The sequence below is a fragment of the Astatotilapia calliptera genome, chromosome 6 (genome assembly GCF_964374335.1).
Source record: "Astatotilapia calliptera chromosome 6, fAstCal68.1, whole genome shotgun sequence".
Taxonomy (NCBI): domain Eukaryota; kingdom Metazoa; phylum Chordata; class Actinopteri; order Cichliformes; family Cichlidae; genus Astatotilapia; species Astatotilapia calliptera.
Genome location: NC_137427.1, coordinates 223053 through 235131, shown reverse-complemented (window position 1 = coordinate 235131; position 12079 = coordinate 223053). Strand labels below are relative to the sequence as shown.

Here is a 12079-nt window from a genome sequence, read left to right as displayed (position 1 = left end):
CTTTTCTAACGACATTTACACACATTCACACTCCGATGGATGCATCTGAAGGCAACTTGGGGTTAGTATCTTGCCCAAGGACACTTGGCATGCAGACTGGAGGAGCCAGGGATCAAACCACCAACCTCAGTAGGTGACCTGCTCTACCTCCTGAGCCACAGCCACCAAAGTTAATGACCTTGTAGTACCATATCACCCTATTAGAGCACTTCGCTCTCGCTCTGCAGGCCTACTTGTTGTTCCTCGAGTATTTAAATGGGAGGCAGAGCCTTCAGTTTTCAGGCCCCTCTTCTGTGGAACCAGCTTCCAGTTTGGATTCAGGAGACAGACACTATCTCTACTTTTAAGCTTCAAACTTTCCTTTTTGCTAAAGCATATAGTTAGGGCTGGACCAGGTGACCCTGAATCCTCCCTTAGTTATGCTGCAATAGACGTAGGCTGCCGGGGATTCCCATGATGCACTGGGTGTTTCTTCTTCACTCACTATGTGTTAATCGACCTCTCTGCATCCACAGCATGTCTTTTATCCTGTCTTCCTTCTCTCACCCCAACCAATCACAGGAGATGGCCCCGCCCCTCCCTGAGCCTGGTTCTGCCGGAGGTTTCTTCCTGTTAAAAGGGAGTTTTTCCTTCCCACTGTCGCCAAAGTGCTGCTCATAGGGGCTCATATGATTGTTGGGTTTTTCTCTGTATCTTTTATTGTCGGGTCTACCTTACAATGTAAAGCACCTTGAGGTGACTGTGTGATTTGGCGCTGTATAGATAAACTGAATTGAATCCGAGATGTTTCCAAACCAGCTGAGAGGTACTGTCTCTTCAGCGTGTCTGAGGTCTGCCTCGGCGTCTCCTCCCATAGGGACTCCTCAGCTGACTCTCCTTATGGAGGTGCAGCTCTCACCCCATCTCTGAGGCTGAGCCCAGACACCTTCAGAGGAATATCATTTCTATTGCTTGTATTCTCCACGTCACTACTCACGGCACCTCCTCCCTAATCCTGAGTGGACCCACAACGCTTTTCAACTTTTAAGTCTGTATGTTTTACATCGCAGCTAGTTTTAGACAAAGGCCCCGTTTTCAGAAACCATAAAATAATTAGAAAAATTAACATAATTTTACATTTAAAGATTGATTTTAACACTGTTTTTAATTTCAGTGTCTGTTCAATAATGGGAAAAAAAGTAATTTAAATTTAATTTTTAAATACAAGAATACTCTTGTTGTTTGAAATATCAATAAAATTACAAAAACAGTCTGAAATGTATTTTCTTTATGAGCATACAACATCTGTATTGGTAAATGGGCAGAAGGTAATTTCCCAGATGGTGTATCTTTTATAACCCTAACTGGTAAAATTACAGAAAAAAATACAAATAGAAATGAATAATCTATATTATTTTTAAGATTCCCACAAATCTAGGGGCGGGGCTTATCCCAGCTACCACAGGGCAAGAGGCGGGGACTGTGCCAAAGAGACCGTGCTGCTTGAAATATGAAATAAATATTAAATGCCTGTGAAATTTTAGTCTTGCATTACTAAAAATATACTTAGTATTATTTTATGTTATTTTAATTATAACTTAAAAAAGAAGTTTGTTAGACTATAAATGTTGAAATATAACTTAAGTTTACTATAAAAATATCAATAAGCAGTAAAAAGATTAATTAAGGAACCTTTTTGGTTCAGATTTTGGTTTTGAAGAGAAACAAAGGTGCAGGCAGGCACTCTGTACTGCAGTTAACTTTAAAATCAGCTGTTGTTGATTATGGGACATTTTACGAGGATACAGTGTGGAGGGGAAAACTTTTTTTGAATAGCCAGGGAGTAAAATGTACCATTTATAGTCTGTAATGGATGAAGGATGGCAAAGGAACCTTACAAGACCAGCCGGTGTTCAGATTCGGATAATCTCTGTGAACATGTGAACTTTATAAAATTGTTTTAGAAGCTCCAATAATAAATTCTGAGAGAGGACAAAGGAGCATTTACACTATGCAGCAGGCACATATACACATGTATACGTGTATGAAGTACAGAGAACAACGCTGTTCTGGGAGGTGCTGAATAATAAGTGACTGCTGAGATGAAAACAGTTCTCTGGAAAGCTTTTAATGCTTCTCTCATCATTCTGTTGCCCCTCCATCTTTGTTTCATCTGGCCAAAAATCTGCTTCAAAGCTGTGCGGGCTCTGTTGTAGGTGTAGTCTGACCTTCCTGTTTCTGAACGTATCCAGTAATTTGCACCTTGTTATAAACACTCCATAAATGCATGAACTGTTAATGTATGCTATGCTATGTCTTCTGATCATACTGCCTAAGGGAAGCATGTTTAACCACCGAGGACCTGGCGTCTACATATTTGGAAATCCCATTTTGAGTTGTCTAGATCAAAATACTAGATTTTGCTCTACAAGGGCCTGATATCCTCTGCTCAGAAACTACATCAGTTAAAAAGATAATTCTTTGTTTTTATATTCATCAGGTTGCAATCAGCCCAAATAGCAAAGAGAAACTAGAAAAATTTGCATTTCCTGCGAAAATGCAGTGTGGATGCTTAAAGCTGAAGCTGTATGCAAAAAGTAGCTGAAAAAGCTGAAAAGTTGCAGAAATTGTAAAAACTTTGCAGAAGCAAAAGAAGTTTGCTAAAATGGAATAACTTAGCAGAACTGCAATATCTTAGAGGAAACATAATACTTGGCAGAAATACAATAGCATAGCAGAATTTAGCAGAAATATTGTAACTTACCAGAAACATGATAACTTCTCAAAAATACAAGAATTTAGGAGAAATAGTATAAGATAACAGAAAGAATATATTTAGCCAAAAATACTTAAACATTACAGAAACACTATGATTTAGAAAAATAGTACAACAGAGCAGAAATATTGTGATTTACCAGAGACACTGTGATGAACTATGAATATTGTAATTTTAAATTAAAATTAAATTAGGCACAAATCCGATAAAAAGCAGAAATACTATAATTTAGCAGAAATACTATGTTAGGCACAAATCCTATGAAAAGCAGAAATAGTATGATTTAGCAGAAACACTGTATTTAGCACAAGTACCGAAAAGTACCAGAAATACTATGATTTAGCAGAATAGTAATAACTTATTGAAACACAAATGCACAGAGGGACACACAAACACAGGCTCTAATCCAGTCAACCAGTCTAACTATGTTCAATTTAAATCCTACAATGACATGCTGCCAAATAAGGGCAGGGTCCTCTCTCTCCCACTAACACACACACACACACACACACACACACACACACACACACACACACACACACACACACACAGACACAGAGGGAGAGAGCTGCCGAATTTAAATCCACCAATCAGAGTGGCTGTTTACGTTTTCCCGCCAAAACAGGTGCCTCTTTTTACACACGCAGCACAGAGATGCACAGGATTATTGCAGCCTATTTCTCATAGTGAGGACTCCCCTCAAACAAATGACCATAATTTCCAAACCGTAGGGGCTAGAGCGGTCATTCTTACACCGTTTTGTTCAGAAGAGATGGGGGAATCTTCCAGTGTTTACAATTTATCATTAAAATATGAATTATTAAAGATATTTGACTTCTAATGCACCATAACTGAGTAGAGCGAAGCAAAAACTGCCTTGACTTGCCCTCAAACAACGCTTTGTAACTCGAAATCTATTTGGAGTATCGATATCATTCTTTCACCGTAAGAGACAGCAGGCTTTGGTGAACAATCATGGAAATTTTCAGGTCTCTGTGGAAATCCAACAAAAAGTTATGACGAGAGAAAAAAGTGGTTCATTTCCACAGTTTGAAATCTGAAGAAATCTGAGCGAAGGACGAATTTCCTACCCTCAAACAAGTCCAACTCATTTCAGAACGGTAATAGGTGAGAAAGAAATTCTTGAATTGTGAGCGTCAGGGGTGTCTGAAGATATTCGGGGACAAGCCTCATGTCTTAAAGTCGCTTCGTTAAGGAGATATGACGATTCGAATATGCCTCTCATTACAGAAATCCAGCGATGATTTTGAACAAGCTCTCCATTGACTTTATATGGAGAGTTTTGAGACCTTGTGTTGGTCTGAGGAGATTTGCAAAAATTCTATAAATCCCACAACAATGATAGTGACATTTTCTGAAAGCCAGCAAAAATACCTACGTTTTGATGTATAATTTGTGGAAGTTGAGTGAAAATTGAGCAAGTAGCAAGAAGTTGTTCGGACATGAAGTGAAAATTGCAAAACCTTCAGTGGCACACTGGAAGCCAAGAGCATAGCAACCATAACAACGCATGTATTTTGTGAAAAATCACAATTTTGCAACTCAAAACTTTAAGAGGCATAAAAGTAAAACAGTAAAAGATTTGAAAAAGCTGAATCATACCTGAATAGCCCAATAATTTATGAACATTTTAAAGTTTGAATGGTTGTTCTAGGTGAAAATATGAGGAAGTAGTTAAGTTTCAAAAACAAGCAAATTTTAGCAGAATTGCAGAAGTTTCCCATTCATTTCAATGGGACAAATTAAAGGAAAAAAGCTTAATATTTTAAAAAGTATAATAGTTAAAAATAGCAAAAATCGTAGCGTAAATTAGCAGAAATAGCAGAATAGTTTAAAATTTGAACGGTGAAAATCGGCTGAAAATTGTGGAAGTAGTTAAGTGCCAAAAAGTGTACGGAAGCAACTAGAATAATAACTAGAAAAATTTGCATTTCCTGCGAAAATGCAGTGTGGATGCTTAAAGCTGAAGCTGTATGCAAAAAGTAGCTGAAAAAGCTGAAAAGTTGCAGAAATTGTAAAAACTTTGCAGAAGCAAAAGAAGTTTGCTAAAATGGAATAACTTAGCAGAACTGCAATATCTTAGAGGAAACATAATACTTGGCAGAGATACAATAGCATAGCAGAATTTAGCAGAAATATTGTAACTTACCAGAAACATGATAACTTCTCAAAAATACAAGAATTTAGGAGAAATAGTATAAGATAACAGAAAGAATATATTTAGCCAAAAATACTTAAACATTACAGAAACACTATGATTTAGAAAAATAGTACAACAGAGCAGAAATATTGTGATTTACCAGAGACACTGTGATGAACTATGAATATTGTAATTTTAAATTGAGACTATGTTTTAGCACAAATATTATAATTTGGCAGAAATACTATAATTTAGCAGAAATACTATATTAAGCACAAATACTACATTTAGTAGAAATACTTTGTTTTAGCACAAATCCCATAAAAAGCAGAAATACTGTACTATGATTTAGTAGAAAAACTATAATTAATCAGAAATACTAAATTTAGCAGAAATACTATATTAAGCACAAATACTATAAAAAGCAGAAATAGTATGATTAAGCATAAATACTACATTTAGCAGAAATACTATATTAAGCACAAATCCTATAAAAGCAGAAATAGTATATTAAGCACAAATCTTATAAAATAGCAGAAATAGTATGATTTAGCACAATAGTAATAAGTTAAACAGAAAAATTGGAAAAGCAAAATGGACAGCTGAAAAAATGCTGAACATGCTGAGGGTCCCTCAAATATACTTGTTAAATGACAAAAATCTGCAAAAAAATTTATTACAGCCACACAATCACAAATATGTACACATGAGGAAACACACATGCACAGAGAGACCCACACACAAGATCCAATTCAGTCAACCAGTCTAAATATATTGAATTTAAATCTTAGAATGAGATCATCCCATTAAAAGCCTTTCTCTCTCTCTCTCTCTCTCTCTCTCTCTCTCTCTCTCTCTCTCTCTCTCTCTCTCTCTGTCACACACACACACACACACACACACACACACACACACACACACACACACACACACAGGGAGAGAGAAGTAAGTTTCTAGGTCAGCCTGGGAGCTGGTGAATTTGAATCCACCAATCAGAGAGGCTGTGCACTTTTCCCCACCAAAACAGGTGCATCTGTTTACACACGCAGCAGCACAGAGAGACACAGGATTTTTGCAGTCTATTTCTCATAGTGACTCCCCTCAAACAAATGACCGTAATTTCCTAACCGTAGGGGCTAGAGCGGTCATTCTTACACCGTTTTGTTCAGAAGAGATGGGGGAATCTTCAAGTGTTGACAATTTAATATTAAAATATGAATTTTTAGAGATATATGACATGGATGACTTGTTGACTTAGAAGCCACGAATTCCCCAATATGCAAATTTGAATGCCTGAGACCACATATGTGATTGGCTGGCTGGGGAGCCGTGCAGGCCCTGATTTGTGGATTTGAATTCCTCAGCCCTCAGATATGATTGGCTGGCTTAGAAGCCACGAAGGCCCCAATATGCAAATTTGAATGCCTCAGGACACTTATTTGATTGGCTGGGAAACTGTGCAGGCCCTGATTTGAAAATTTGAATGTCTCAGTCCTCACAGAGGATTGGCTGCCTGGGGACCTGGCAGAAATATATAGAAATACTATTATTAAGCATAAATACTACATTTAGTAGAAATACTATGTTTTAGCACAAATACTATAAAAAGAAGAAAAACTATAATTTAGCAGAAATACTATATTAAGCACAAATCCTATAAAAAGCAGAAATACTATAATTTAGAACAAATAGTATAAAAAGCAGAAATACTATAATTTAGCAGAAATACTATGTTAGGCACAAATCCTATAAAAAGCAGAAATACTATAATTTAGCAGAAATACTATGTTAGGCACAAATCCTATAAAAAGCAGAAATACTATAATTTAGCAGAAATACTATATTAGGCATAAATCCTATGAAAAGCAGAAATATTATGATTTAGCAGAAATACTGTATTTAGCACAAGTACCGAAAAGTACCAGAAATACTATGATTTAGCAGAATAGTAATAACTTATTGAAACACAAATGCACAGAGGGACACACAAACACAGGCTCTAATCCAGTCAACCAGTCTAACTATGTTCAATTTAAATCCTACAATGACATGCTGCCAAATAAGGGCAGGGTCCTCTCTCTCCCACTAAACACACACACACACACACACACACACACACACACACACACACACACACACACACACACACACACACACACACACACACACACAGGGAGAGAGGAGTAAGTTTCTAGGTCAGCCTGGGAGCTGCTGAATTTGAATCCACCAATCAGAGAGGCTGTTTACGTTTTCCCGCCAAAACAGGTGCATCTTTTTACACACGCAGCACAGAGACATAGACCTGCTTCTTTCAGTTTATTTCACATAGTGAGGATTCCCCTCAAACAAATGACCATAATTTCCTAACCATAGGGGCTAGAATGGTCATTCTTACACCGTTTTGTTCAGAAGAGATGGGGGAATCTTCAAGTGTTGACAATTTATCATTAAAATATGAATTTTTAGAGATATATGACACGGATGACTTGTTGACTTAGAAGCCACGAATTCCCCAATATGCAAATTTGAATACCTGGAGCCCACATACATGATTGGCTGGCTGGGAAGCTGTGCAGGCCCTGATTTGTGGATTTGAATTCCTCAGCCCTCAGATATGATTGGCTGGCTTAGAAGCCATGAAGTCCCCAATATGCAAATTTGAATGCCTCAGGACACATATATGATTGGCTGGGAAACCGTGCAGGACCTGATTTGAAAATTTGAATGTCTAAGTCCTCACAGAGGATTGGCTGCCTGGGGACCAGGCAGAAATATATAGAAATACTATGATTAAGCATAAATACTACATTTAGTAGAAATACTATGTTTTAGCACAAATCCTATAAAAAGCAGAAATACTATAATTTAGCAGAAATACTATATTAAGCACAAATCCTATAAAAAGCAGAAATAGTATGATTAAGCATAAATACTACATTTAGTAGAAATACTATGTTTTAGCACAAATCCTATAAAAAGCAGAAATACTATAATTTAGCAGAAATACCATATTAAGCACAAATCATATAAAAAGCAGAAATACTATATTAAGCACAAATTCTATAAAAAGCAGAAATACTATATTAAGCACAAATCCTATTAAAAGCAGAAATACTATATTAAGCACAAATCTTATGAAATAGCAGAAACAGTATGATTTAGCACAATAGTAATAAGTTAAACAGAAAAATTGGAAAAGCAAAATGGACAGCTGAAAAAATGCTGAACATGCTGAGGGTCCCTCAAATATACTTGTTAAATGAAAAAATCAGCATAAAAATGCACAGGGAGAGAGAAGTAAGTTTCTAGGTCAGCCTGGGAGCTGCTGAATTTGAATCCACCAATCAGAGAGCCTGTGTACTTTTTCCCGCCAAAACAGGTGCATCTTTTTACACACGCAGCAGAGAGAGGCACAGGATTATTGCAGCCTATTTCTCATAGTGAGGACTCCCCTCAAACAAATGACCATAATTTCCTAACCGTAGGGGCTAGAGCGGTCATTCTTACACCGTTTTGTTCAGAAGAGATGGGGGAATCTTCCAGTGTTAACAATTTATCATTAAAATGTGAATTTTTAGAGATATACGACATGGATGACTTGTTGACTTAGAAGCCACGAATTCCCCCAATATGCAAATTTGAATGCCTGAGGCCACATATATGATTGGCTGCCTGGGAAGCCGTGCAGGCCCTGATTTGTGGATTTGAATTCCTCAGCCCTCAGATATGATTGGCTGGCTTAGAAGCCATGAAGGCCCCAATATGCAAATTTGAATGCCTCAGGACACATATATGATTGGCTGGGAAACCGTGCAGGCCCTGATTTGAAAATTTGAATGTCTAAGTCCTCACAGAGGATTGGCTGCCTGGGGACCTGGCAGAAATATATAGAAATACTATGATTAAGCATAAATACTACATTTAGTAGAAATACTATGTTTTAGCACAAATACTATAAAAAGCAGAAATACTATAATTTAGCAGAAATACTATATTAAGCACAAATCCTATAAAAAGCAGAAATAGGATGATTAAGCATAAACACTACATTTAGTAGAAATACTATGTTTGAGCAAAAATCCTATAAAAAGCAGAAATACTATATTAGGCACAAATCCCATAAAAAGCAGAACTAGTATGATTAAGCATAAATACTACATTTAGTAGAAATACTATGTTTTAGCACAAATAGTATAAAAAGCAGAAATACTGTAATTTAGCAGAAATACTATATTAGGCACAAATCTTATAAAATAGCAGAAATAGTATGATTTAGCACAATAGTAATAAGTTAAACAGAAAAATTGGAAAAGCAAAATGGACAGCTGAAAAAATGCTGCACATGCTGAGGGTCCCTCAAATATACTTGTTAAATGAAAAATTCAGCAAAAAAATGCACAGGGAGAGAGAAGTAAGTTTCTAGGTCAGCCTGGGAGCTGCTGAATTTGAATCCACCAATCAGAGAGCCTGTGTACTTTTTCCCGCCAAAACATGTGCCTCTTTTTACACACGCAGCACAGAGGGGCACAGGATTATTGCAGCCTATTTCTCATAGTGAGGACTCCCCTCAAACAAATGACCATAATTTCCAAACCGTAGGGGCTAGAGCGGTCATTCTTACACCGTTTTGTTCAGAAGAGATGGGGGAATCTTCCAGTGTTTACAATTTATCATTAAAATATGAATTATTAAAGATATTTGACTTCTAATGCACCATAACTGAGTAGAGCGAAGCAAAAACTGCCTTGACTTGCCCTCAAACAACGCTTTGTAACTCGAAATCTATTTGGAGTATCGATATCATTCTTTCACCGTAAGAGACAGCAGGCTTTGGTGAACAGTCATGGAAATTTTCAGGTCTCTGTGGAAATCCAAAAAAAAGTTATGACGAGAGAAAAAAGTGGTTCATTTCCAGAGTTTGAAATCTGAAGAAATCTGAGCGAAGGACGAATTTCCTACCCTCAAACAAGTCCAACTCATTTCAGAACGGTAATAGGTGAGAAAGAAATTCTTGAATTGTGAGCGTCAGGGGTGTCTGAAGATATTCGGGGACAAGCCTCATGTCTTAAAGTCGCTTCGTTAAGGAGATATGACGATTCGAATATGCCTCTCATTACAGAAATCCAGCGATGATTTTGAACAAGCTCTCCATTGACTTTATATGGAGAGTTTTGAGACCTTGTGTTGGTCTGAGGAGATTTGCAAAAATTCTATAAATCCCACAACAATGATAGTGACATTTTCTGAAAGCCAGCAAAAATACCTACGTTTTGATGTATAATTTGTGGAAGTTGAGTGAAAATTGAGCAAGTAGCAAGAAGTTGTTCGGACATGAAGTGAAAATTGCAAAACCTTCAGTGGCACACTGGAAGCCAAGAGCATAGCAACCATAACAACGCATGTATTTTGTGAAAAATCACAATTTTGAAACTCAAAACTTTAAGAGGCATAAAAGTAAAACAGTAAAAGATTTGAAAAAGCTGAATCATACCTGAATAGCCCAATAATTTATGAACATTTTAAAGTTTGAATGGTTGTTCTAGGTGAAAATATGAGGAAGTAGTTAAGTTTCAAAAACAAGCAAATTTTAGCAGAATTGCAGAAGTTTCCCATTCATTTCAATGGGACAAATTAAAGGAAAAAAGTGGAATATTTTAAAAAGTATAATAGTTAAAAATAGCAAAAATCATAGCAAGAAAGAGCAAAAATAGCAGAATAGTTTAAAATTTGAACGGTGAAAATCGGCTGAAAATTGTGGAAGTAGTTAAGTGCCAAAAAGTGTACGGAAGCAACTGGAATAATAAAAATAACTAGAAAAATTAGCATTTCCTGCGAAAATGCAGTGTGGATGCTTTAAAGCTGAAGCTGTATGCAAAAACTAGCTGAAAAGGCTGAAAAGTTGCAGAAATTGTAAAAACTTTGCAGAAGCAAAGGAACTTTGCTAAAATGGAATAACTTAGCAGAACTGCAATATCTTAGAGGAAACATAATACTTGGCAGAAATACAATAGCATACCAGAACTTAGCAGAAATATTGTAACTTACCAGAAACATGATAACTTCTCAAAAATACAAGAATTTAGGAGAAATAATATAAGATAACAGAAAGAATGTATTTAGCCAAAAATACTTAAGCATTACAGAAACACTATGATTTAGAAAAATAGTACAACAGAGCAGAAATACTGTGATTTACCAGAGACACTGTGTTGAACTATGAATATTGTAATTTTAAATCAATACTATGTTTCAGCACAAATACTATAATTTGACAGAAATACTATAATTTGGCAGAAATACCATGTTTCAGCACAAATACTCTGGTTTAGCACAAATATTATAACATAGCAGAAATACAATTATATAGCAGAAATGCTATATTTAGAAAGAAAAATATAGTATAGTAGAAATAGTATGATTTAGCAGAAATACTACAATATAGCATAATAACAATGATTTAGAACAAATACTATGATTGAACAGAATAGTAATAACTTAAGTGAAAATACTGGAAAATGTAAGATGACAAGCTGAAAAAAAAAACGGAACATGGTTAAGTTCCCTCAAAACTAATTGTTATTCACCTGTGAAAAAAAAATAAAGAAATAAAAATAAATTTAAAAAACAAGAAGGAACAGCCAACAGATACACACAAAATCAAATATGTATACACAAATGCACAGAGAGAGAGACACACACAGAGGGTCTATGCCAGTCAACCAGTCTGAATATATTATATTTTTTCCAACAATGAGATGCTGCCCTAAAGAGGGTCTCTCTCTCTCTCTCTCTCTCTCTCACACACACACACAAGATCCAATTCAGTCAACCAGTCTAAATATATTGAATTTGAATCTTACAATGAGATCATCCCATAAAAAGGCTTTCTCTCTCTCTCTGTCACACACACACACACACACACACACACACACACACACACACACACACACACACACACACACAGGGAGAGAGAAGCAAGTTTCATGCTCAGTCAAGCAGCCTGGGAGCTGCTCAATTTGAATCCACCAATCAGAGAGCCTGTGCACTTTTTCCCGCCAAAACAGGTGCACGCAGCACAAAGAGACACAGGATTTTTGCAGTCTATTTCTCGTAATGACGACTCCCCTCAAACAAATGACCATAATTTCCTAACCGTAGGGGCT

At 36.4% G+C, this 12079-nt stretch overlaps 1 protein-coding gene across 2 annotated transcripts in view; it reads right to left on the bottom strand.

Moving 5' to 3' along the window:
• The window catches only part of LOC113023514 (equilibrative nucleoside transporter 1-like), a 59520-nt gene that overhangs the window by 1410 nt on the left and 46031 nt on the right, over positions 1-12079 (bottom strand). The window lies entirely within an intron of this gene.